Source organism: Oncorhynchus keta, chromosome 19 (genome assembly GCF_023373465.1).
Source record: "Oncorhynchus keta strain PuntledgeMale-10-30-2019 chromosome 19, Oket_V2, whole genome shotgun sequence".
NCBI classification, from domain to species: Eukaryota; Metazoa; Chordata; class Actinopteri; order Salmoniformes; family Salmonidae; genus Oncorhynchus; species Oncorhynchus keta.
In genome coordinates this window covers 35,709,422-35,736,953 of record NC_068439.1, presented here as the reverse complement: position 1 = coordinate 35,736,953, position 27,532 = coordinate 35,709,422, and the positions used below count along the sequence as shown (strand labels likewise).

At 42.7% G+C, this 27,532-nt stretch overlaps 1 protein-coding gene across 3 annotated transcripts in view; it reads right to left on the bottom strand.

The window, feature by feature from the left end:
- LOC118398145 (semaphorin-6D-like) overlaps window positions 1–17,170 on the bottom strand; it is a 139,250-nt gene extending 122,080 nt beyond the window's left edge. For 2 of the 3 annotated variants that reach the window (XM_035793206.2, XM_035793208.2), the window contains exons 1-2: window positions 16,955–17,170; window positions 10,199–10,268 (exon numbers count right to left, since the gene is read on the bottom strand). The gene's annotated coding sequence lies outside the window, so the exon portion shown is untranslated. The remainder of the gene's footprint in view (window positions 1–10,198; window positions 10,269–16,954) is intronic. The other variant, XM_035793207.2, reaches the window with a different exon arrangement.
- Between the last annotated feature and the right edge of the window lie 10,362 nt (window positions 17,171–27,532).

Below are 27,532 nucleotides of genomic sequence, written 5' to 3'. Positions count from 1 at the left end.
GTGACTAATAAAATTAGATTTGATTTAAAGTTTGATTGCCTGTTGCATTTCCCTATTCCCAAAGGTAGTTTGTTTTTATGGCCTTTTACTGCCCCTTGTGATGTGGGTGTGAGGTATATGTCCTTGCTCAAATGATTTCCGGGATGCACCTAAATACAATTTTAAAGACGAGCCATTTTATTAAAGGTGCCACATGCAAAGACTTTTGGTCAGAGGGCAACATTTTAGCAAAAGGGGAGAGTTTATTCTGGATGCACTGTTTTAGGAAAGACAAAAACAAAGTGAAATCACTCACACACACACTTAAAACTGCTCATTATAGCTCCAGCAAGATCAAATACACCATTGGTCTTTGAGACCTACAAGCTGCTTTAGGTGAAAGAGTGGCAATGATGTTTACAATCGTTATAATCCAGAGTTAGCAACATAGCCAGTTATCTTCCTCCATCAGCGCTCTCCCTCTTAGGAGGAGAGGTTTGGGTACAGGCAGTGCTTCAACTGCATTGCAACCTCTGCACCCCTTGACCCTCTGTCCCCTTCACACACTTCCAGGTTTAAACATAACCCCTTTTCCAAACCGAAGCCCGAACACCAGTCAAACCCCTCTTTTCCGCATATACTAAGTCCCCGCCACCAAGTCCTAAGACACAAACCAGATGTTTGGTTCTGGTCCAGCATGAGTTAGACAGAAAGGGTGGAGGGAGAGCGAAGAGAGAGAGCGAGAAGAGGACATGGAACACTCCATCTTTGTCACCTGCTTCCTGTCCTCCTTCCAGTCGCCAGACTGTCAACTGCCGTTCCATCTCTTACTGGTGATGCCATTGTTTGCCAAAGCCAGATAGACTGAATGTGGATCAGTGAATGTGGATCAGTGAATTAAACATCTAGGCTAGGTCCTGGTGTAAACTATTTGTACACAAGAGGTAATTGAGGACCTTTAAGAATAATGGGAGTCATGTGCAACACATGCTGGTAGGGATTGAGGAGATAGGGGAGCAATGCATTAATATGAAACCCATTGAACAGCTCTGAAGTGCAGAAATCCAATCTCTGGCTCCTTCCATTTTATGCCTCATTTCATCTCTCAACCTGATTACAGAATTTTTTTTTTTAATGGCATCAGCTGGCAATTTAACCACCCCAAATCATCTGTTGTGTGTATTCTGACAAAGTCAAATTTCTCTGTTGTCTAACCGCGCTACTGTAATTATTGTTCCATTAATTGCCATAGAGAGGCCTTGGAATACTTACAGAGGCCATCTTTTCCACTAAGCTCCATGTGTTGCAAAAAGGCGTTGTTTCTGCAACATTTTAAGTGCTTGGAAGAGACAGCTTCCAGCTGTACATTTTGGAGAGCTCTTTCTTCTCCTTTTTTGGACTTTTCTCAATCCTCATCAGACTGGGACAAAGTTAAAGATCTTGAGCGTCCGTGGCCTCTAAATCTTTCCTCAGCACGGCTTTTCTCTCCCCTCCTCTTTCGGAACACTAAGGAATTCCGCGGGATCTTTCTTAAAATAAAAATCCCCTCTCCCTTCACCCCACTTTGCTTGCTTCTACTTTCACATTCCTGGAACGCTTGTGCTAAGGAGTTTTGAATGTTGTGTTTGTCAGCACCGGCACTTCAACTTCAAGCAAGCAAGTGAGCAAACAAGCAAATGAGGCAACAAAAAAAACAGTAGGAGCAAGACAGAGGAAAAAAAGAGGTCACGAAAGAAGCAAGAAGTTGATCAAAACTGGCAAGCCTGCATCCGCAAAACTCCCCCTACAGAATAGGCCTTCCTCCACGCAATGACTTGTGTTATCTCCGCGCCTCACCAATAAAGCTCATAAAACAGTCTCTGTGCTGCATATCAGCAGACACCATCAACCGTAAAACTGATTTAACTACCCCCGATCTCCCTTTGAAGCAGGCCAGTCGCAGAAATGACTCTTCAGCCATTTTATTTGCCAACAGCTAATCAATGAAGCAGGAAAGAGATACTGATAGTGTAAGTGAATAAAAGTAGAGATCATTTGGCACAAGCACCCTGAAGCCCCTTTGAACCTTATTTATAATTTAAACCTGTCCCTGGCTTTAAAAGTCAGCCGGTTTTTAAAAGGAGCAAAGCAAATAAGCTGGTATTTAAAAAAAAGAATAATAATACATATTTAACCTTTATTTAACTAGGCAAGTCAGTTAATGAACAAATTATTTTTTACAATGATGGCCTACCTTGCATGTGTTGACAACTAACCCTTTGATATATACGATCACATATTTGTGGTCATTGTTGAGTAGTCCCTGCAGCGTACCATCGCAAATATGTGATTCGAACAGTAGAAACAGAACGTGCAGTGCATTCAGAAAGTATTCAGACCCTTTGACTTTTTCCACATTTTGTTATGTTACATCCTTCTTCTAAAATTGATTAAATATCATCAATCTACACACAATACCCCATAATGACAGCGCGAAAACAGGTTTTTAGAAATACCTTATTTACATAAGTATTCAGACCCTTTGCTATGAGACTCGAAATTGAGCTTGGGTGAATCCTGTTTCCATTGATCATCCTTGAGATGTTTCTACAACTTGATTGGAGTAAATTGATTGGACATGATTTGGAAAGGCACATGCATGTCTATATAAGGAGCAAAAACCAAGCCATGAGGTTGAAGGAATTGTCTGTAGAACTCTGAGACAGGATTGTGTCAAGGCACAGATCTGGGGAAGGCTACCAAAAAATGGAAGAAGTTTGTAAGCACCAAGATTCTTCCTAGAACTGTCCGCCCAGCCAAACTGAGCAATCGGGGGAGAAGGGCTCGGTCAGGGAAGTGACCAAGGACCTGATCGGAGCTCTGAAAGAGCTCCAGACTTCCTCTGTGGAGATGGGAGAACCTTCCAGAAGGACAACCATCTCTGCAGCACTTCACCAATCAGGCCTTTATGGAAGAATGGCCAGGCGGAAGCCACTCCTCTGTAAAAAGGCACATAACAGCCCGCTTGGAGTTTGCCAAAAGGCACCTAAAGGACTCTCAGACCAGGAGAAACAAGATTCTTGATCTGATGAAACCAAGACTGAACTCTTTGGCCTGAATGCCAAGCGTCACTTCTGGAGGAAACCTGGCACCATCCCTATGGTGAAGCATGGTGGTGGCAGACAGAGACTAGTTAGGATTGAGCCAAAGAAGTGACCTAAACTGGGATATACTTAACACCCCGGCAGTCCTACAATCTAAGCTAGATGCCCTCAATCTCACACAAATCATCAAGGAACCCACCAGGTACAACCCTAACTCTGTAAGCAAGGGCACCCTCATAGACGTCATCCTGACCAACTGGCCCTCCAAATACACCTCCGCTGTCTTCAACCAGGATCTCAGCGACCACTGCCTCATTGCCTGTATCCGCTACGGTGCCGCAGTCAAACGACCACCCCTCATCACTGTCAAACGTTCCCTAAAACACTTCTGTGAGCAGGCCTTTCTAATCGACCTGGCCCGGGTATCCTGGAAGGACATTGACCTCATCCCGTCAGTTGAGGATGCCTGGTCATTCTTTAAGAGTAACTTCCTCACCATTTTAGATAAGCATGCTCCATTCAAAAATGCAGAACTGAGAACAGATACAGCCCTTGGTTCACTCTAGACCTGACTGCCCTCGACCAGCACAAAAACATCCTGTGGCGGACTGCAATAGCATCGAACAGTCCCCGCGATATGCAACTGTTCAGGGAAGTCAGGAACCAATACACGCAGTCAGTCAGGAAAGCTAAGGCCAGCTTCTTCAGGCAGAAGTTTGCATCCTGTAGCTCCAACTCCAAAAGGTTCTGGGACACTGAAGTCCATGGAGAACAAGAGCACCTCCTCCCAGCTGCCCACTGCACTGAGGCTAGGGAACACGGTCACCACCGACAAATCCATGATTATCGAAAACTTCAACAAGCATTTCTCAACGGCTGGCCATGCCTTCCGCCTGGCCACTCCTACCTCGGCCAACAGCTCCGGCCCCCCCGCAGCTCCTCGCCCAAGCCTCTCCAGGTTCTCCTTTACCCAAATCCAGATAACAGATGTTCTGAAAGAGCTGCAAAACCTGGACCCGTATAAATCAGCTGGGCTTGACAATCTGGACCCTCTATTTCTGAAACTATCCGCCGCCATTGTCGCAACCCCTATTTCCAGCCTGTTCAACCTCTCTTTCATATCGTCTGAGATCCCCAAGGATTGGAAAGCTGCTGCAGTCATCCCCCTCTTCAAAGGGGGAGACACCCTGGACCCAAACTGTTACAGACCTATATCCATTCTGCCGTGCCTATCTAAGGTCTTCGAAAGCCAAGTCAACAAACAGGTCACTGACCATCTCGAATCCCACCGTACCTTCTCCGCTATGCAATCTGGTTTCCGAGCCGGTCATGGGTGCACCTCAGCCACACTCAAGGTACTAAACGACATCATAACCGCCATCGATAAAAGACAGTACTGTGCAGCCGTCTTCATCGACCTTGCCAAGGCTTTCGACTCTGTCAATCACCAGATTCTTATCGGCAGACTCAGTAGCCTCGGTTTTTCGGATGACTGTCTTGCCTGGTTCACCAATTACTTTGCAAACAGAGTTCAGTGTGTCAAATCGGAGGGCATGCTGTCCGGTCCTCTGGCAGTCTCTATGGGGGTGCCACAGGGTTCAATTCTCGGGCCGACTCTTTTCTCTGTATATATCAATGATGTTGGTCTTGCTGCGGGCGATTCCCTGATCCACCTCTACGCAGACGACACCATTCTATATTCTTTCGGCCCGTCATTGGACACTGTGCTATCTAACCTCCAAACGAGCTTCAATGCCATACAACACTCCTTCCGTGGCCTCCAACTGCTCTTAAACGCTAGTAAAACCAAATGCATGCTTTTCAACCGATCGCTGCCTGCACCCGCATGCCCGACTAGCATCACCACACTGGATGGTTCCGACCTTGAATATGTGGACACCTATAAGTACCTAGGTGTCTGGCTAGACTGCAAACTCTCCTTCCAGACCCATATCAAACATCTCCAATCGAAAATCAAATCAAGAGTCGGCTTTCTATTCCGCAACAAAGCCTCCTTCACTCACGCTAGGGAACACGGTCACCACCGAATCCAAGCTTACCCTAGTAAAACTGACTATCCTACCGATCCTCGACTTCGACGATGTCATCTACAAAATCGCTTCCAACACTCTACTCAGCAAACTGGATGCAGTTTATCACAGTGCCATCCGTTTTGTCACTAAAGCACCTTATACTACCCACCACTGCGACTTGTATGCTCTAGTCGGCTGGCCCTCGCTACATATTCGTCGCCAGACCCACTGGCTCCAGGTAATCTACAAGGCCATGCTAGGTAAAGCTCCGCCTTATCTCAGTTCACTGGTCACCATAGCAGCACCCACCCGTAGCACGCGCTCCAGCAGGTGTATCTCACTGATCATCCCTAAAGGCAACACCTCATTCGGCCGCCTTTCGTTCCAGTACTCAACTGCCTATGACTGGAACGAATTGCAAAAATCGCTGAAGTTGGAGACTTTTATCTCCCTCACCAACTTCAAACATCAGCTATCTGAGCAGCTAACCGATCGCTGCAGCTGTACATAATCTATTGGTAAATAGCCCACCCATTTTCACCTACCTCATCCCCACAGTTTTTATTTATTTACTTTTCTGCTCTTTTGCACACCAATATCTCTACCTGTACATGATCATCTGATCATTTATCACTCCAGTGTTAATCTGCAATATTGTAATTATTCGCCTACCTCCTCATGCCTTTTGCACACATTGTATATAGACTCCCCTTTTTTCTACTGTGTTTAACTTTGACTTTAACTCTGTGTTGTCTGTTCACACTGCTATGCTTTATCTTGGCCAGGTCGAGGTTGCAAATGAGAACTTGTTCTCAACTAGCCTACCTGGTTAAATAAAGGTGAAATAATTTTTTATTTTTTTAATTGTTATATACCTCATTTTGTTATATCTTTGGTCTGACAGACGACAACCAGAGTCCATTGTATGACGTCAACAAACATGGTGCCACGAGTAGCCGGCATTTTGCTTAGCATTGGCTCATCATAAATCAGTACAACCTTCCAAAAAGTATTTTATACACATCATGTGTCCATTACAATCTATGCAAGAATCAGAATGCATGATTTGTCACCAGTACTTGAAAACATGTGAATGAAACAGTAAATACATGATGCTCCATACATACTTACGGTGTGCTACAGTAGAAACAACACGATATACAGAAACTATAATGATAACATAATAAGGTACTTACTTTGATAGGAACACACACATGTCCAAAGTTATTATTAGCAAGGAAAACAACAAGAAGGCAATGCCGGACACCAGCCGGAAAATGTGCCAGGGGGAAAAAGTTTGTGCAAGTTATGTTCTGACTGGAGATGCGCAAATGCCTGCATACTTGTTCTCGGGAAACACTGGGGAAGTGCTTGGGCTCTCGTCAAAGACAGCTCAGTAAATCCTCAAACATAAATTGTCCGCAATAGTTAAATAGGCTACTTCTGTGTGAATTAACGAGGAGGCGGGACACACCTCAAATCGTTGTTCGAAAATAAAACTTGTTAGAAAATCATTTGAAACTGACAAGTTGTACCATAGCCTATAGATCCTTTTGCAGGCAGCGTGCCTTGGTTTTGGAACAGTGAGTGCATTCTGACATTAAGCACATTAAAAAACTCACACTGGGGCGACCGTTAGAGATGTTTGAAACTCACACATGAAAAGGTTAATTAAGTCATTTGGGGAGAGTGTGCTGGGTTTGTGGATCGCGACATTAGGTCAAAGCTAGCTAGTGAGTGGCAAACTGTGAAAGAAGTCTTCCGATCGATTTGCAGAAATGTTTTCATCGCATGCAGCAGGGAGGATCATGGGGAGTCTACACAGGCATGCAGAGATTACCGCTGAGCTACAACACTAGGCGTCAACCGAAATCCCCCGACCATGACGACGGAGCAGCATTTCACAGATCCTTAATTTCTACAGGAGGCAATTGCATGATGGTATTTATATACTCTGACATGACTTTACACTGGGCAGAGACCCGTTTGCTGCCGAATTGGACAAACTATCATCTCTTACCAAATACAGGCCTATAGCAATGCTAAAAGCAAAACACTATAAAGATCTGGCTTTCTGTTCCTCCCACGTAATGCAATAAAAATAATGTTATGGATCTGTGTGGACAGAACCAATAATAGGGCAATAGAATAGAGTGGAATAGATTAGGACATTGTGGGAGAAATTTGGAGATAGATTGAAAAGCTGGGACAAGAGAAGAAGAGGAGAGATAAAAGTTTATGATGTGAGAAGAGGTAGGGCTGTCAGTCAATAAATAATATAATAATACTCATAGGAAAGGTTTTCATCTTCAGCTCACAATCTGTGGATAATACACGATTAGAAAGGTTCAAACTTTTTGTCAAACATCACAGCACAATTGAAAGATTTATGGCACATAGAAACCAAAAGAGGGTGGTCTATGGTGATAGGTGGGATGGGCTGAGAGTGGCTGAGGGGGTGGGATTAAAGAGCTGATGTTTGGTAATGTATTATTGTTATGTGACTGCTTTATATAAAAGTATGTAAAATGTAAAAAAAAATATATGTATATGTAGCAAATAAAGGTGTAAAAAAAACGATGATATTTGTGCTCCGAAAGAGGGGGGTGGAGGGTTTAATAAAAACTTAAGAGTAGGGCTGGTTAAATTCCAGAGAACTCGTGATACAATAATAACACGATAGTCTTTATGTATTGTGATTCTCACGGTTCTATGTGTATTGCGATTCAAAACTGCGATTTTATTGCAATTTGATTGTATATGTCTGCTGCAGAGAGACAAGAAAGAGCATAATAACATTTGTTTTGATCAGCCATGGAAATAAAAAAGTCCTGAAAACATGTCGGCTCACTATGTAAAAAGAAGAAGACGTTTTATACCCTTCCCCAAATATACAGTTGAAGTTGGAAATGTACATACACTTAGGTTGGAGTCATTAAAACTCATTTTTCAACCACTCCACAAATGTATTGTTAACAAACTATAGTTTTGGAAAGTCGGTTAGGACATCTACTTTGTGCATGCAATTTTTCCAACAATTGTTTACAGACAAATTATTTCACTTATAATTCACTGTATCACAATTCCAGTGGGTCAGAAGTTTACATACACTAAATTGACTGTGCCTTTAAACAGCTTGGAAAATTCCAGAAAATGTCATAGCTTTAGAAGCTTCTAATAGACTAATTGACATCATTTGAGTCAATTGGAGGTGTACCTGTGGATCCATTTCAAGGCCTACCTTCAAACTCAGTGCCTCTTTGCTTGACATCATGGGAAAATCAAAAGATATCAGCCAAGACCTCCGAAAAAAAATTGTAGACCTGCACAACACCTGAAGGTACCACGTTCATATGTACAAACAATAGTACGCAAGTATAAACACCATGGGACCACGCAGCCGTCATACCGCTCAGGAAGGAAGTGCGTTCTGTCTCCTAGAAATGAACGTACTTTGGTGCTAAAAGTGCAAGTCAATCCCAGAACAACAGCAAAGGACCTTGTGAAGATGCTGGAGGAAACGGGTACAAAAGCATCTATATCCACAGTAAAACAATTCCTGTATCGATATAACCTGAAAGGCCGCTCAGCAAGGAAGAAGCCACCGCTCCAAAACCACCATTAAAAAAAGACAGAATACAGTTTGCAACTGCACATGGGGACAAAGATCGTACTTTTTGGTGAAATGTCCTCTGGTCTGATGAAACAAAAATAGAACTGTTTGGCCATAATGACCATCGTTACGTTTGGAGGAAAAAGGGGGATGCTTGCAAGCCGAAGAACATCATCCCAACCGTGAAGCATGGGGGTGACAGCATCATGTTGTGGGGGTGCTTTGCTGCAGGGACTGGTGCACTTCACAAAATAGATGGCATCATGGGGTAGGAACATTTTGTGGATATAGTGAAGCAACATCTCAAGACGTCAGTCAGGAAGTTAAAGCTTTGTTGCAAATGGCTCTTCCAAATGGAAAATGACCCCAAGTATAATTTAAAATTGTGGCACAATGGCTTAAGGACAACAAAGTTCAGGTATTGGAGTGGCCATCACAAAGACCTCAATTCTATAGAAAATGTGTGCAGAACTGAAAAAGTGTGTGCGAGCAAGGTGGCCTACAAACCTGACTCAGTTACACCTGCTTTGTCAGGAGGAATGGGACAGAATTGACCCAACTTATTGTGGAAAGCGTGTGGAAGGCTACATGAAATGTTTGACCCAAGTTAAACAATTTAAAGGCATTGCTACCAAATACTAATTGAGTGTTTGTAAACTTCTGACCCAAGGTGAATGTGATGAAAGAAACCAAAGCTGAAATAAATCATTCTCTACTATTATTCTGAAATTTCATAATTCATAATATAAAGTGTGGATCCTAACTGACGTAAGACAGGGAATTTTTACTAGGATTAAATGTCAGGAATTGTGAAAAACTGAGTTTAAATGTATTTGGCTAAGGTGTATGTAAACTTCCGACTTCAACTGTATGTTCCAACAGGACAATGACCCCAAGCATACAGCCAAAGCAATGCTGGAATGGCTTTAGAACAAGAATGTGAAATCTCTTGAGTGGCCCAGCCAAAGCCCATACTTGAATCTCATTTCAAATCTGTGGAAAGACTTGAAGATTGCTGTTCACCGCCGCTTCCCATCAAATGTAAGAGTTTGAGAAAATCTGCAAGGAAGAATGGGAGAAAATCCCCAAATCCAGATGTGCAAAGCATACCCAAGACAACTCAAAGCTGCAATCACCACCAAAGGTGCTTCTACAAAGTATTGACTGTGAATACTTATGTAAATTAGATCTGTAATTCATCTAAAATAAAATTTACTAAAAACATGTTTTCACTTTGTCATTATGGGGTATTGTGTGTAGATGGGTAAGAAAAAATATATGTAATACATTTTGAATTCAGGCTGTAACACAACAACATGTGGTATAAGTCATGAATACTTTCTGAAGGCACTGTTACTGTATCTATTTACCCCCATCTTTAGAGGAGAGAGGGAAAGGAGACAAAGAGAGGAGAAAACATGAAGTAAGATAAGAACGAGGAGCAGATACTAGAGGCACTTGAAGGGGAAGGCTATTTCAGCACTCATTACCTCTGGGGGCATTAGGAGCGATGGGCCTTTGAGGACCTCTCCACCGGCGACACAATTCAGGAGCCAAAGTCTGGAAAAAAGAGACAGCCAGGAAATAAAAATCACACCCTGAACAAAACAGCCCATTTTTCAGGGCGCTTCTGCAGGCCATCAGTGAGGGGGACACAATCTTTGAATGAAATGGAAAAAAGCTACGATGGCGGGGTCATTTTTAGCCATCATGGGCTGGTGAGCAGAACCCAACTCGGCTGGTGAATGGAGAGGCTACTAATGACAAACAGAGGAAGTGGGACTTTTACAGATCCTCTGGAGTTACAGAGTGGAGCAACATACTAGACGTAACAGATTGATACAGATACTAGGCCAAAAAGACCCATGCGCACAAAGCAACTGTACATCAGGCGGAATGACAATCACACAGGCCTGTGCTCACTTCTTAGTGACCACACTATAATAATTGTGGCTGGTTCGCGTGATGCATTGTTGTCTCTACCTTCTTGCCCTTTGTGCAGTTGTCTGTGCCCAAAAATGTTTGTACTATGCTTTGTGCTGTTACCAAGTTGTTGTCATGTTGTGTTGCTGCCATGCTATGTTGTCGTCTTAGGTCTCTCTTTATGTAGTGTTGTGTTGTCTCTCTTGTCATGATGTGTGTTTAGTCCTATATTTTTAATCCCAACCCCAGTCCCAGCAGGAGGCCATTTGCCTTCTGGTAGGTCATCATTGTAAATAAGAATTTGTTTTTAACTGACTTGCCTAGTTAAATATCATAAAAATATATATATATTATATACACTGCTCAAAAAAATAAAGGGAACACTACCAGGAGACAGGCCAGTACATCAGGAGACGTGGAGGAGGCCGTAGGAGGGCAACAACCCAGCAGAGGACCGCTACCTCCGCCTTTGTGCAAGGAGGAGCAGGAGGAGCACTGCCAGAGCCCTGCAAAATGACCTCCAGCAGGCCACAAATGTGCATGTGTCTGCTCAAACGGTCAGAAACAGACTCCATGAGGGTGGTATGAGGGCCCGACGTCCACAGGTGGGGGTTGTGCTTACAGCCCAACACTGTGCAGGATGTTTGGCATTTGCCAGAGAACACCAAGATTGGCAAATTCGCCACTGGCGCCATGTGCTCTTCACAGATGAAAGCAGGTTCACACTGAGCACGTGACAGACGTGACAGAGTCTGGAGATGCCGTGGAGAACGTTCTGCTTTCTGCAACATCCTCCAGCATGACCGGTTTGGCGGTGGGTCAGTCATGGTGTGGGGTGGCATTTCTTTGCGGGGCCGCACAGCCCTCCATGTGCTCGCCAGAGATAGCCTGACTGCCATTAGGTACCGAGATGAGATCCTCAGACCCCTTGTGAGACCATATGCTGGTGCGGTTGGCCCTGGGTTCCTCCTAATGCAAGACAATGCTAGACCTCATGTGGCTGGAGTGTGTCAGCAGTTCCTGCAAGAGGAAGGCATTTATGCTATGGACTGGCCCGCCCGTTCCCCAGACCTGAATCCAATTGAGCACATCTGGGACATCATGTCTCGCTCCATCCACCAACGCCACGTTGCACCACAGACTGTCCAGGAGATGGCGGATGCTTCAGTCCAGGTCTGGGAGGAGATCCCTCAGGGGACCATCCGCCACCTCATCAGGAGCATGCCCAGGCGTTGTAGGGAGGTCATACAGGCACGTGGAGGCCACACACACTACTGAGCCTCATTTTGACTTGTTTTAAGGACATTACATCGAAGTTAGATCAGCCTGTAGTGTGGTTTTCCACTTTCATTTAGAGTATGACTCCAAATCCAGACCTCCATGGGTTGATACATTTGATTTCCATTGATAATTTTTGTGTGATTTTGTTGTCAGCACATTCAACTATGTAAAGAAAAAAGTATTTAATAAGAATATTTAATCCATTCAGATCTAGGATGTGTTATTTTAGTGTTCCCTTTATTTTTTGGAGCAGTGTCTATATACACACACACACACACACACACACACACACACACACACACACACACAAGCTACTCATCCAAGCTACACACGCCATAAATCGAATACAACACAAGCATTGTTATATCTTTCACCCTCACACACAAATACATAGACTCACAGAACACAGAACACATACACACAATCTCACCAGAAGCTTCCTCAGCTTCCCACTCTGAGAACATCCCACATCCTGCTCTTCTAATTCACTCAAATCTCAAATCGACAAGCGCCATGTCAACAACGCAACTGGCTAGATCCAGTTCCCCTGTCATGGTGCTACGGCTCTCCAGCCGTAACCTCACCACTCCCACTGTGTCACCCTCAGTCACAGCAGAGGGACGGGGAGACGGCACTGCACTCAGAGGGGTGGTTTCACATCCAAGCTGAGATAAGCCTGTTTAGGTTGTGTGCTGGATATTCAGGCAGGCAGATACAACTGTGCATGTTAATGCTTTTATAACCACGCAGACAAAACACTGTAGAGGTTCCATGCTGATTAGGCCTAGACTTTGTGTACGTGCAAACACATTCAATGCAGTACTGATGTTTTTCAACCTTTGTCGGAGCCATGTTTAAACATTAGCGAAGACAGAATATGGCATGATCCGTGTGCTCAAATACAGCTACATACACAACACTGATTTCCAGATACATGAAGTTATCTGTCAACAAAAGCCCACTAAATAGATGCAAACATTACACACAAGCAGAGGTATAATAGCTCGAGCCATCTGGAAACCTATTAATTGCCAGCGAGATAGAGATGTTGAAATTAATGAAGCGGCACGCTAAAGAGACAACTCTCACTAAGGGGGAACGGGATCGACGTAACACCAACTACAGACAACTGTCACGTCCTCTTTCTCTTTTTGTTTTTATTTTTTTGTGGTATCCAATTTGTAGTTACAGTCTTGTCCCGTCGCTGCAACTCCTGTACGGACTTGGGAGAAGTGAAGGTTGAGAGCCATGCGTCCTCCGAAACACGGCCTTGCCAAGGCGCACTGCTTCTTGACACACTGCTCACTTAACCCGGAAGCCAGCCACAACAATGTGTCTGAGGAAACACCGTACAACTGTCAACCAAAGTCAGATACAGTAGCAGGTGCCTGGCCCGCCACAAGGAGTCTCTAGAGCGCGATGGGACAAGGAAATCACAGCAGGCCAAACACTCCCCTAACCCGTGCGACGCTGGGCCAAATTGTGCGCCGCCTCATGGGTCTACCGGTAACGGCCTTAGACCATTGTGCCACAAGAGAGGCCTTGAATTCTCTTTTAAGTGAGGTAAAATCTTTGAGGCCCATTTTCCTTTATAACCAAAAAAAAAGAAGAGATGTGGTTCGATGATGCAACGACACCGAGGGTTTTGTTGTGGCGCCAGTTAACGACACCCTTGAGGTTGTGAACCCAAACACCTAATGACCAGTTAACCAATTAAGGCTGTCGCCAAAACCTAGAGCGAGTGCCAGAAAACTGGCTTCAGTTCAGTTAGATCAGCGGTTCACAACACTGATTCAGTGATCTACAAATCAACTGCCTGAGGTCTACCGTGATGGTGCTGAGGTGTAGGGTAGAGACCTGGTAAGGGAGAGATTTGTGGTAGACCCACCGATATGCTGTGGCAGTGATGGAGGGACCTTAGTAGAGCAAGGCCACCGATTCACAGCATCAGTAACTTCATCAGTCATGCAGCAGGTGACACGCACACAGCGAATACATATGCACACACATGCAAGCCAAAAATGAAACTGTGCTTTCATTTACACGCACGCACGCGCACACACACACACACACAGCGAATTACAGGGGGCCTAAACCCCCCTGAATGAAAGAGGAATCTAAATGCAAAGTCCATCTTTGGGCAGGGGTCTCCAAATAATGCAATTTACTGCTACAGTGATAAATATTCAAATAAAAGTTTATTCTAAATTAACAAACACCCCCACATCTCTGACATGGTTTTAAAAAATACATTTCCCATGTGGCTGCACTTGTCATCCTGGGACAGTCCCGTATTTCAGCCCCTTTTCAGGTTTCTCAACTTGACTTTTTGCAAAAACATATCAACTAATTCGGGCTACATGAGTGTAGGTCTAATGAAAATCGCAGAATGTCACTTGACTTGATGTTTTGTAACCAATGTCTCTTTCTAGTCATCAAATGGGCGTGTGCCCAGTACACTGTTCAGATGCTGGAAGTCTTTTGGGAGTGGATGAACTTGTGCAGGTAGTGGTTTGTTTGACAATCAGATGAAAACATCATGACTGGTTGTGGTCATGCCACATGTTTACCATTTAATGACATGCCTTTCCTATTAGGCCCAAATAGGATGGTCCCATGAAACAAATAAAGCCCCCCCACCCCCTGGATGTCACGGTATAATTAACACACAAACACACAGCACAGGCTGCTGGCTGCTGGCTCCAACACAGCATCCTGCTGAGGTGAGATATGATGGCTATGCTGAGGTGAGATATGATGGCTATGCTGAGGTGAGATATGATGGCTATGCTGAGGTGAGATATGATGGCTAAATTTAGGTGAGATATGATGGCTATGCTGAGGTGAGATATGATGGCTAAACTGAGGTGAGATATGATGGCTAAGCTGAGGTGAGATATGATGGCTATGCTGAGGTGAAATATGATGGCTAAATGTAGGTGAGATATGATGGCTATGCTGAGGTGAGATATGATGGCTAAATTTAGGTGAGATATGATGGCTATGCTGAGGTGAGATATGATGGCTAAACTGAGGTGAGATATGATGGCTAAACTGAGGTGAGATATGATGGCTAAGCTGAGATATGATGGCTAAATGCAGGTGAGATATGATGGCTATGCTGAGGTGAGATATGATGGCTAAATGTAGGTGAGATATGATGGCTATGCTGAGGTGAGATATGATGGCTAAATGTAGGTGAGATATGATGGCTATGCTGAGGTGAGATATGATGGCTAAACTGAGGTGAGATATGATGGCTAAACTGAGGTGAGATATGATGGCTAAACTGAGGTGAGATATGATGGCTAAGCATGGGGTTGACACATGATTGCTCTCTCCTCCAGAGAATGGGCAGTGTGGTCCATTACAGTAGCCCCAGTGCATTGAAGCCTAGAAGATCTTATACAATTTTAACAGTGCATAAATGTTTCAGATAGCTCTGTCCAAAGACAACATTTATCTTCTACTTCAGGTTGCCAACTGCAGAATTATGTGTAAGTGAGCATTCATTTAGTAGCCTGCTGTCTACTTCATTTACACTGAACTTTGTTGAGCTTGAAATAAGTCTTTCCATGTTACAATTGGATAATATATTTATGTAGGCCTATGCCCAAATGCAAAAGACAGATGATTTGAAGCATTGGCATAATAACGTGAAGACAAAAGACGCTAAAAATATTTGCGGGAAAGACAATGCGCAAGTCAATTAACCACCTGAAGAGAACAAGCAAATTCGATTATATTGCCCCTTATCTGCCAAAACAATTGTCATACAATCTGTTACCGCGTGAAGGCATTGTTTGAATACATGCATAAAAACGTGCTAATTTGGACTGTGTTTTCGCAGGCAATTGCAGATGGCCAGACGTCACGGAGTACTAAATCGCTAAATCCGGTATTTTGATTGTGAACCAGTACGGTGAGGGAAACGGATTAGGACAAAAGGCGAGTCCCGCGGCAGAGATTTCAGGGGAAATAATAGGCGCATGGCAACCGCGGGTTCAGTAGAAAATCTTTCATATGGTTGTCTTTTGTAATAACATTATTGTTACCACCGTCTGTGTGTTTAAACAGGATTTTTATTTAAAAAATATCAAGTTAGTTTTTTTTAAAGGTAGGCGTATGACTAGATTATATATATATATATATAAACGATCGTTTTTTTAAAGATACAACTACAACATAATTGACATAACCTGCACAAAGCATTTCATAACTAATATGATAAACTTTGAAAGCCTCAAAATAAGGAATGGCTATTGACTACAATTCACTAAAACGAGAGGTAGGCTTTGAAAGCCTCAATATAAGGAATTATTATTGTCTACAATTCACTAAAATGATAGATAGGCCTATACGTCACTTCAAGTTGACGACTTTATAGGCTAAAGCAACATTACACAGTTTACGCTTTCGATATTGTGTCAATTCTATTTATCGTCCACTGACAACCCTGTGAAGTTGCCCCCATCGATATTCATTGATGATTTGGGGTAGAATGATGCGACGGACATTTATGGGCAACTATGACTATGACCCCGCACCCTTTAAACTAGCTAGAGAAATAATTTTACATAAATTATAATCACAAACTACAATAGCGACCATCAATCTGGCAAGTTATCAAGTGCCCTAGAAAAATATACAACCTGGAAAATACTAACCTAATAAAATAGGCTACCATATAGCATAACAATAAAGGATGCATGCTACAAATCGGTCACTAGAATAAATGCAATGTTTTTCTCATTCAAATATTTAATTTGACACCTTGTGTGACAGCTCTTTAATTGAGATCTCAGACCTGTCAAACCAGAAAGTCGCAGTCATGTCGCCAAGTCGTGGGATGAAGGTTGTCGACATTTACTTCGCAAATTCAGTTCAGTGGGTTTGCAAAGACCGACAACCCAGAACATACAACATAATGGTCCGCATGAGGACTGACTTTTCAAACATTTGAACCAAACCAAATGTACAGAGAGAGCAGATGCAGATTGTCGGCAACATATACCGCACAGGGGCGACAACAAGGAATTTACCTTATCTCCAAAATAAATTCCGCGAGATATTTCCGAGGGAAATAGTCCAAAATTCAGCAAGTGTATTGACGAAGAGGTAACAGTTTGAAAATAATCACTATTTCACTCCTAGAACCTCGTAATTCCCAAGACGCACGCTGTTGAGTTTGCATTGACTATACACTGAAACAGGCGGAGATCTACCCAGGCGCGCGACTGTCGTCTCGTCCAGGACACACCCTCCTCGTTTGCATGAAAGACCCTTACGGCCAATTAAGGGTCGCAGCACGGTAGACTACGCAGCTGGCACCTCCCACACCGTTCAAACCACCGTCCAGACTTCAGACCCCAGTCCAGACTGTAAACATAAAATGGTTCTCAGAATGGTTTTTCCCTTTCTTTTTAGCACTGTTTCGAATTATCTCTCTCTCTCCGCGTGAGTATGTGTGTGTGAAATCAACAATAGGGTAAATAATTAACTCAAACATGAAGCATCTTATTATGATAAGCATGAACTATGATATACCATGTCATCTTATTATGATATGATAAGAATAAGGATAGTTGCAAGCAAGTAGCAATAACCAGCAACAATATTAGACAGAAGATAAATGTGTAATTGTGCGTTGCATAGTGTTTGACATGGCTTTCTCGCTTCTCTTTTGATCAAATGCAAATCCAATCTACTTCTACCATAACACATTCTCTCCCTATGCCATGAATATATGTGAGGCCTGGCACAGTCTCACTTGGAGGGTTTTTATCGTACACTTAGGCACACACCTTGAGAACTGAGTCATTAAGTGGTATTATTCTACATTTTAAACTCTAGTCCCAAACCTTGTTTTTCCAGCAATCAAAGCATTTAGAGCCCACCACTCAACTCCCAATTCAATCTTAGGGATCAATGTCCCAATGTCCCCGGCTGATTTTCCTGCCACCTCCATTTTCAATTTCCCAACAACCTCTGGTGAAACAGCAAGAAATGACGTGCCCTTTAGCCCCATGCTGAACCCACTTTGTGTCATTCAAAGTCAGCCGATAATTTCAACAAAAGTTAATCATTCAAATGTCACTGTCTTTTCTCCAGAGTAATTACATGTAAAAACGCGGTTTATCCAGAGTGAGACAAATACCTCTGTGTTTTTGTTTTTGTTTTTACCAGAGCCACACTATGTAGAAAAAAGAAAAAAAAGACAGGCCTATTTATTATGAGAAATGTTGTATCCTGGGAAATATTGGTTTATTTGTCGAAGTCAAAGCTACTGTTAAATGATTATACCGTAGTCTTATGATGTTGATTTCCCCTTCCTCTCTCCATGGTGCTGTCTATTCATAAAACGGGAATGTTGTTATGTGGACCCCGATGCAGTGTTTGTATTGCATTGTTAACCCAAGCATGTAGGATCAGCGTCCATTTCATAATTGAGTTATCCACACTGATGGACATGTTTGTGAATGTAAATTTAACACAAGTGCCAATAAGGAAGGAGAGCCATTTGCAGGCGCCGCTAATGGTATCAGTGACAGGAGAGAGATGACTGTGTTTTGTCAAAGCCACCAGACCATAAACTATCAGCAGCAGCCGGAGAGGGGGGGAGAGAGAGAGTGAAAGAGAGAGAGAGAGAGAGAGAGAGAGAGAGAGAGAGAGAGAGAAAGAGAGAGAGAGAGAGAAGAGAGAGAGAGAGAGAGACAGAGAGAGAGAAAGAAAGAGAGAGAGAGTGAGAGAGTGAAAGAGAGAGAGAGAGAAAGCGAGAGAGAGAGAGAGAGAGAGAGAAAGAGAGAGAGAAGAGAGAGAGAGAGAGAGAGAGAAGAGAGAGAGAGAGAGAGAGAGAGAGAGAGAGAGAGAGAGAGAGAGAGAGAGAGAGAGAGAGAGAAAGATTAAATATCTATCTGATGATCTGAATGCACTCTGAAAATTACAAACTGAAACCTTGTAGTGTCCATTGGTATTTACAAATTGCCTGTATTTTAACAATGAAGGTGAGATAATTGGATAGCCTATTTATACAAAAACTTTGTCATATGAGTGAAGCTATTACCAAAGTTAGAATTGCAGACTTGCCTGGGGGAGCCGATGGACACTCCTACAACAAATCAGGACATTCTAATAAGCAAATTAATATTAAATACATCCTCATATTCTAATAAGCATTATAAACTGGGTGGTTCGGGCCCTGAATGCTGATTGGCTGACAGCCGTGGTATATCAGACCGTATACCATGGGTATGACAAAACATTTATTTTTACTGTTCTAATTACGTTGCTAACCAGTTTATAATAGCAATAAGGAACCTCGGGGGTTTGTGGTATATGGCCAATATACCACGGCTAAGGGCTGTATCCAAGCACACTGCATTGCGTTGTGCATAAGAACAGCCCGCAGCCGTGGTACATTGGCCATATACCACACCCCCTCGTGCCGTATTGCTTAATTAGAGCACCCCAAGAGTCAATGATACATCAACACATTGGTTACTGGTTAGTGTCACAGAGGTGGTTCGGTGAACTATGCTTATGTGATGATGAGTAACCTTGCTTGATGAGAAGATGTGTGTTAGCTCCATGAGCTAATGCCTTTGCTTTAGTTCAGGATGCTAACACAGTCTTGTGGTGCATTGGCCACATTAGCCCACATTATATCATGAATGTTGATTCAGTAAGTAAATTAAATGCTCAACATTCATTGAGTGCATTCTGTTCTGCTCCAAGTGGGGCTCAACCAGCTGCACAACAATTCACACTCCTCGAAGCCAACTGTCTAAGTCAACAGTGTAAGAGACTATTCTGTCACTCCAAGAATGACAGTTGGCTTTAGGTCTCAGGGAAGGTGACATCAGCGAACATGCTACAGACAAGTTTCATATCCATCACACATGCTCACTGGGCACCAAAATCTGGCAGCACAAATAACATCCCATTGCATTTTGCCAAGGCAAACAGGTAGAGGGACTTGATCTTTATGAGCCAAAAAACATGCTAACTTCACTGTCTCTAGTTTCTGGGATTGCTAAAGCGATAGAGATGGTGATTATTTGATGGTGATCATTATATCTCTCCCTGACCAGTGGGTCACTCAGTCAGCATTTCTCTGGACCATTAACATAATTAATCAAGATCCATACGTTTATTGATCAAATAAAAAAATATGTTTTGTCACAAACACCACATAAGTGCAGTGAAACATTAATAGACGATGTGATCAACATGATTTGGAACAAATCAATGGTTTACGGTTTATGCAATTGACTTTAACCCTAATGAAGGACTTTAGCAAGTGTTGACCAACACAAGTCAGCAAACTCTATGACCCTACATGAACTTGAATTTCCATCAACTTTTCTCCAAGGTCCTGCTACATGGAGATTAATGTTCTCAGTTATATTTTTTATTTTGATTTAACCTTTATTTAACTAGTCATGTCGGTTAAGAACAAATTATTATTTACAATGACGGCCTACCCCGGCCAAACCCTAACCTGGACGACGTGGGGCCAATTGTGTGCGCCGCCCTATGGGACTCCCAATCACGGCCGGTTGTGATACAGCCTGGAATTGAACCAGGGTCTGTAGTGATGCCTCTAGCACTGAGATGCAGTGCCTTAGACAGCTGTGCCACTCGGTGCCCAATATCAGCCCCCCCCCCGTACACCAGACCCTAGATGGGCTGCAAATTACTCCCTATGTTTTTAAGAAAGCAATTACTAAATATTTCATGGGTGCCTTCGTTTGTTCTGTGGGAGGCGGGAGGAGGCCAGGTACAAATTCATTTTCGGGAAGGTCACCCAATCCAAATAAGACAAGTTGACATCCAACTCCCAGATGGATTACAATGAAATCCAAATTGATTGGCCTCATGTCCCAACCAAAAAGGTAGTGGAGAGGAGTCAAGGGCATAAACATAACTGTTTTAGAGAAAACACAACACATTTCTACGTGCAGAGTAGACAGACAGAGACACACACATGTTACCTGTAGCCTTTAGACTTCCGTGCATGACTGACTCGGGACATCACTTTGTTCAATAACCAACCTCAAATCTTTTTAGAACCACTTTAACCCAATGAAGTCTGTATGTTTTCTCACGCGTAGGCTTATAGATAAATAAGACACACAGTCAGACACTAGAGAGAGGAAGGGAACTGGGCGCCCCCAGAATAACATCATCAGACAGGCCGCAGACAGAGGGTGACACCGTGTTAATTAAAACACGCCGGCCAATGACCCCGGCCAGTGTCCCTAATCCACAAATCAGAGGGGTAGGACCGCTGTCTCGCCCCCTACCCCCGGGGTCCCACCCCTTCACCCTAGCAGAGATGTCACAGTGTGCTTGGGTGTTGTTAGCCGTTCTGAGCTAAATAAGGCTAAAGAAGCTGTCACTGCTTTTTCCTATGTACAGTATTTTAGCTTCACTCTTACAGTGCCTTCAGAAAGTTTTCGCACCCCTTAACTATTTCCACATGTTGTGTTACCGCCTGAATTTAAAATGGATAAAATTGAGATTTTTTTTGGGTCACTGGCCTACACACAATAACCCATAATGTAAAAGTGGAATTATGTTTACAAATTAATAAAAAAATGAAAAGCTAAAATATCTCGAGTCAATACGTCTTCAACCCCTTTGTTATGGCAAACCTAAATATGTTCAGGAGTAATAATTGGCTTGGCATGTCACATAGTAAGTTGCATGGACTTACTCTGTGTGCAATGATAGTGTTTTAAATGATTTTATAATGACTTCCTCATCTCTGCACCCCACACATACAATAATCTGTAAGGTCCCTCAGTCGAGCAGTGAATTTCAAACACATATTCAACCACAAATACCAGGGAGGTTTTCCGATGCCTCATAAAGAAGTGCACCTACTGGTAGATGGTTAAAAAAAATACAAAAGCAGACATTGAATATATCCCTTTGAGCATGGTGAAGTTACTCATTTCACTTTGGATGGTGTATCAATACACCCAGTCACTACAAAGGTACAGACGTCCAGAGCGGAAGGAAACCGCTCAGGGATTTCACCATGCCACGGTATAATGACTGTGATAGGAGAAAACTGAGGATGGATCAACAACATTGTAGTAACTCGACAATACTAACCTAATTGACAGAGTGAGAAGAAGGAAGCCTGTACATAATAACAACTTTTTTTTTTAATGCATCCTGTTTGGTACAAGGCGCTAAAGTAATACTGCAAAAAATGTGGCAAAGCAATTAACTTTTTGCCCTGAATACACAATGTTATATTTGGGGGGAATCCAATACAATACATTACTGAGTACCACTCTCCATATTTTCAAGCATAGTGGTGGCTGCATCATTTTATGGGCATGCTTGTAATCATTAAGGACGTGGACATTTTTCAGGATAAAATATAAATGGAATGGAGCTAAGCACAGGCAAAAACCTGGTTCAGTCTGCTTTCCACCAGACACAGGGAAATTAATTCACCTTTCAGCAGAACAATAACCTAAAACACAAGGCTAAATATACAGTAGAGTTGCTTACCAAGAAGAGAGTGAATGTTTCTGTGTGGCTGAGTTAGTTTGGACTTAAATCTACTTGAAAATCAATGGCAAGATCGTAAAATGGTTGTCTAGCAATGATCAAGAACACATTTGACAGAGCTTGAAGAATTTTGAAAAGAATAATGGGCAAATGTAGCACAATCCAGGCGTGGAAAGCTCTTAGAGACTTACCCAGAAAGACTCACAGCTATTATCATTGCCAAAGGTGCTTCTATAAAGTATTCACTCAAGATTGTGAATACTTATGTAAAGTACATATTTCATTATTTAATATTCAATATATTTGCAAAAATGTCTGACTTCTTTTTACTTTGTCATTATGGGATGGGGTGGGGTGAATACTTACATGACTGTTCAAAAGTTTGGGGTCACTTAGAAATGTCCTTGTTTTTGAAAGAAAACCATTTTTTTTGTCCATTAAAATAACATCAAATTGATCAGAAATACAGTGTAGACATTGTTAATGTTGTAAATGACTATTGTAGCTGGAAACAGCTGATTTTTAATGGAATGTCTACATAGGCGTACAGAGGCCCATTATCAGCAACGATCACTCCTGTGTTCCAATGGCACGTTGTGTTAGCTCATCAGTTGTACTGATTAAAGAAGTAATAAAACTGGCCTTCTTTAGACTAATTGAGTATCTGGTGCATCAGCATTTGTGGGTTTGATTACAGGCTCAAAATGGCCAGAAACAAAGTCCTTTCTTCTTTGACTTCCAGTTTTGCACACAAGTTTCAAACAGCTGAAAATACAATATTTTTGGTTATGGACAATATATTTCACAGCGGTTTAGATGGTACAATGATTTTCTACACTATACTTATTTGTCTTGTCATTAGGCAAACTATTAGAAATTTAGCAACCAGGAAATGGCAGAGCGATTTCTGCATAGTGCATCTTTAATCCATTTTGAATTCAGACTATAACACAACAAAATGTGGAATAAGTCAATACTTTATGCAGGCACTGTATATGTTACATTTGGCATGGTGTCTGCATTCCTTTATGTTTTACAGTTCTTCAAAACAAATATATTGGATTGATAAATGATTGATAATGTACATTGGAGAAGTGCAAACACTCACATTTTACTCCATTGGTCTTTCTCGCAATGTCATTATATTCCCCATGTGTTGTTTGACATCCATTGATAGTGAAATTATACTGTGAAAAACATGATTATAATTTCAAAATGTACTGTTACACCAAAAGTAGGTTGGTGGATCTCTGTGGTATAGTTGCTCCCTTGATCTAGATTCCTTTTTCAACATTCGCAGTGCGTGAGTACCCTTGTATGTGGATCAGTTAACTGTCCATAGAATCCTTTGAGAGCTCTACGCAATTACAAGCATCATTCATGGGTCCCTGTATCTGACCAAAAAGATACGTACAGCGATATACTCTCCTGCTTTCATGTGCCAAGCTTTTCGTGCATGCGCACCTGCACTCTCATTCTCTCTTAGACATGTCCAGCCATGATTTGGACCACCGTTTTCATTACAGCCAGGCAGAATTATAGGTTGCGAGTCTGGAACCACTTTCTGACTGAAGTGAACTTAGGCCTACTTCTACCACAAATTATTTTTCTAAGTGGATTCTGTTGCAGTTCAATAGGCTAATTATTTTCCAACAAGACTTTTTGACTTGTCAAGTTTGACATTTTGACGTAAACAAATGAAATGTGACAATGGCTGATGGGGCTAAACCCCACACTGTAACTCCCATACCTACCTTGACACTTCAAAGGGCAGTCACCTAACGAGTAAAGTCGTAATGTTTGATTGCCTGTTGCATTTCCCTATTCCCAAGTGTAGTTTGTTTTTATGGCCTTTTTTACTGCCCCTTGTGATGTGGGTGTGAGGTATATCTCCTTGCTCAAATGATTTCCTGGATGCACCCTAAGTACAATTTTAAAAATGAGACACCTCTTATTAATCTGCCAACTTCCTGGTTTAGTAAAAGGTGAGAGCTTATTCTGGATGCACTGTCCTAGGAAGGACAAAAACAAAGTGAATTAATTCTCTCTCTCTCTCTCTCTCTCTCTCTCTCTCTCTCTCTCTCTCTCTCTCTTCACTCTCTCTCTCTTTCACTCTCTCTCTCTCTCTCTCTCTCTCTCTCTCTCTCTATTATTCACTGCAGTCAGGCCCAGAGTTGTGACATCACAAAGATAGATATTTGAAGTTTGTGAAGTTAAAAACATTAGGTCAATCACCACATTACCGTCAATTTGAGCATGCAGACAAAAACCATGAACAAACATGTTGTCTGTCTGCAGCATAGAAATGCAAGGCATGCTGTTAGTACACTCATGAACACTTATGACTTAAAACTGCTCATTATAGCTCCAGCCAGATAAAATACACTATTGGTCTTTGAGACCTACAAGCTGCTTTAGGTGAAAGAGTGGTAATGATGTTTACAATCCTTATAATCCAGAGTTAGCAACATAGCCAGTTATCTTCCTCCATCAGCTCTCTCCCTCATTAGGAGGCGAGGTTTGGGTACAGGCAGTGCTTCAACCTCATTGCAACCTCTGCACCACTTGACCCTCTGTCCCCTTCACACATTCCCAGGTTTAAACATAACCCCTTTTCCAAACCGAAGCCCGAACACCAGTCAAACCCCTCTCTCCGCATAAACCAAGTCCCTGCCACCAAGTCCTAAGACACTAACCAGATGTTTGGTTCTGGTCCAGCATGAGTTAGACAGAGAAAGGGAACAGGGGGTGGGGGAGAGAGAGGAGAGAGAGAGAAGAGGACATGGAACACTCCATCTTTGTCACCTGCTTCCTGTCCTCCTTCCAGTCGCCACACTGTCAACTGCCGTTCATTCTCCTACTGGTGATGCTATTGTTTGCTAAAGCTAGGTAGACTGAATGTGAACCAACTTCCTGGTTTAGTAAAAGGTGAGAGCTTGTTCTGGATGCACTGTCTTAGGAAAGACACAAACTCTCTCTTTAAACTCTCTCTCTCTCTCTTCTCTCTCCTCTCTCTCTCTCTCTCTCTCTCTCTCTCTCTCTCTCTTCTCTCTTCTCTCTCTTCTCTACCTACTCTCTCTCTCTCTCTCTCTTCTCTCTCCCTAATCTCTCTCTCTTCTCTCTCTCTCTCTCTCTCTCTCTCTCTCTCTCTCTCTCTCTCTACCTCTCTACCTCTACCTCTCTACCTCTACCTCTCTACCTCTACCTCTCTCTCTCTCTACCTCTCCATCTCTCACACACACACGCCAAATCCAATTTTGTTTTAACATCTCACAGATGCTAATATGCAATAACCAACACCCCTCCCCTTAGTTTCCCTCAGGTTCTCCCTGTTCATTTGCGAATAAGGCCATTTATTGGTTCTTTATTGTAATTCTAATCAGATTCCAGATCAGTTGGTCTACTTGCTGACGTTCTCATAATCACTGCACCATGAACCAAAAGCGGGCCTCAAACGGAACAAACTTGACAAAAAGGAAAGGTTTTCAGATGGCATTTAAGGTGACAATGATTGGGGTTTGTCATCTACATTTGGTATGGGGGTGGAGGTGGGTGGCTGCATGGGGGTTGTGTCAGACCCAATATTATGAAATACAGCACAGCTCAAAGCATTCTGAAATAGGTTAGAATGACTTGCAGTAATACCATTTGGTACGATCCCTAGCTGGCTTTCAGTGGTTCTCCTAAGAGAGAATGTCGCTCCCTCTGCCAATATGATATGGGCTAAAGGCTGAATCCCAACTTGAGATGCATGCGCTTAACTCAGATTTGAGCATAAATCATGCATTGACTTTCAATGGAAGACCTGTGCGAAAACTCAAGTTTACGCAAACAGATCTCCAGTTAGGATTGGGGCCAATGTGATTAGCTAAGGGAGTGGTGGCAACAGAATGGAGGGTTGTCAGGAATGGGGTTAGGGTTGTTGTTACGACCCTCAGTGTTGACCTAACCCTTTGATCCACTGCTGCCCCTTACAGGACAGGAGGGGAAGCAAAACATAACCAACTCCTGGACATGTCTAAAATAATTAGGGGAGATTTGTACGCTGAATCTGTGTGTGCGTGTGTTTGTATGGCTATGTGAAGCGGTCTGTTTTTCCGCCCTACAAACCTCGCCTGAGCGTGAAGGAGGGGATTTGAAGGCATGCAATATCTATGACTGTTAAGAATGGAGAGACATGCGGTACCCCAATGAACGCAAACACACTCATGTGTGACGTGTGTATATGTGAGAGAGGGAGGGAGAGAAGTGGACTCCTCTAACCAAAGTAGTCCCCTTGGTATTCACACAGAGATGCATCGCTCAAGGGATTCACTATTTCAGTGCACCTTATTTAACTTCAAGAAGACATGCGATGGAGCTGCCTTAGCATATTTCCATCTCAAGGGTCAAAAGTCAGAGCCATTTTTACCTGAATCAGGAGCATATTGTGCAGTAGTACTTGTTATCTCCCACTATTCAACTGTCTTCCTTTTGGTCACACTTTCAACATTATGTATGATATGGAAAATATCAGAAAACAGCAACAAAAAAATACGTGTTCATCAAAGATAACCTTGACAACATTATTGTCAGATTGTGATAGGTGGGATGACACTCCGCCACCCTTCCCTGAAGGCTAGGGATTCTTGCCAGCACACCAGGCAAAATAATTACGTCACAGTAATCTACCACATCTGACCAGACCACAGCCAACCGCTTGACCAGTGACCACTCAATACCATTTGAGGCTTAACTGGCCAAATCTTATCTGACATTTCCAGAAAATTACAAATATCTCCAACATCTTACACAGAACCAAAACAAATCCAATCAAAATCAAATGTATTTATATAGCCCTTCGTACATCAGCTGATATCTCAAAGTGCTGTACAGAAACCCAGCCTAAAACCCCAAACAGCAAGCAATGCAGGTGTTGAAGCACGTTGGCTAGGACAAACTCCCTAGAAAGGCCAAAACCTTGGAAGAAACCTAAAGAGGAACCACGCTATGAGGGGTGGCCAGTCCTCTTCTGGCTGTGCCGGGTGGAGATTATAACAGAACATGGCCAAGATGTTCAAATGTTCATAAATTACCAGCATGGTCAAATA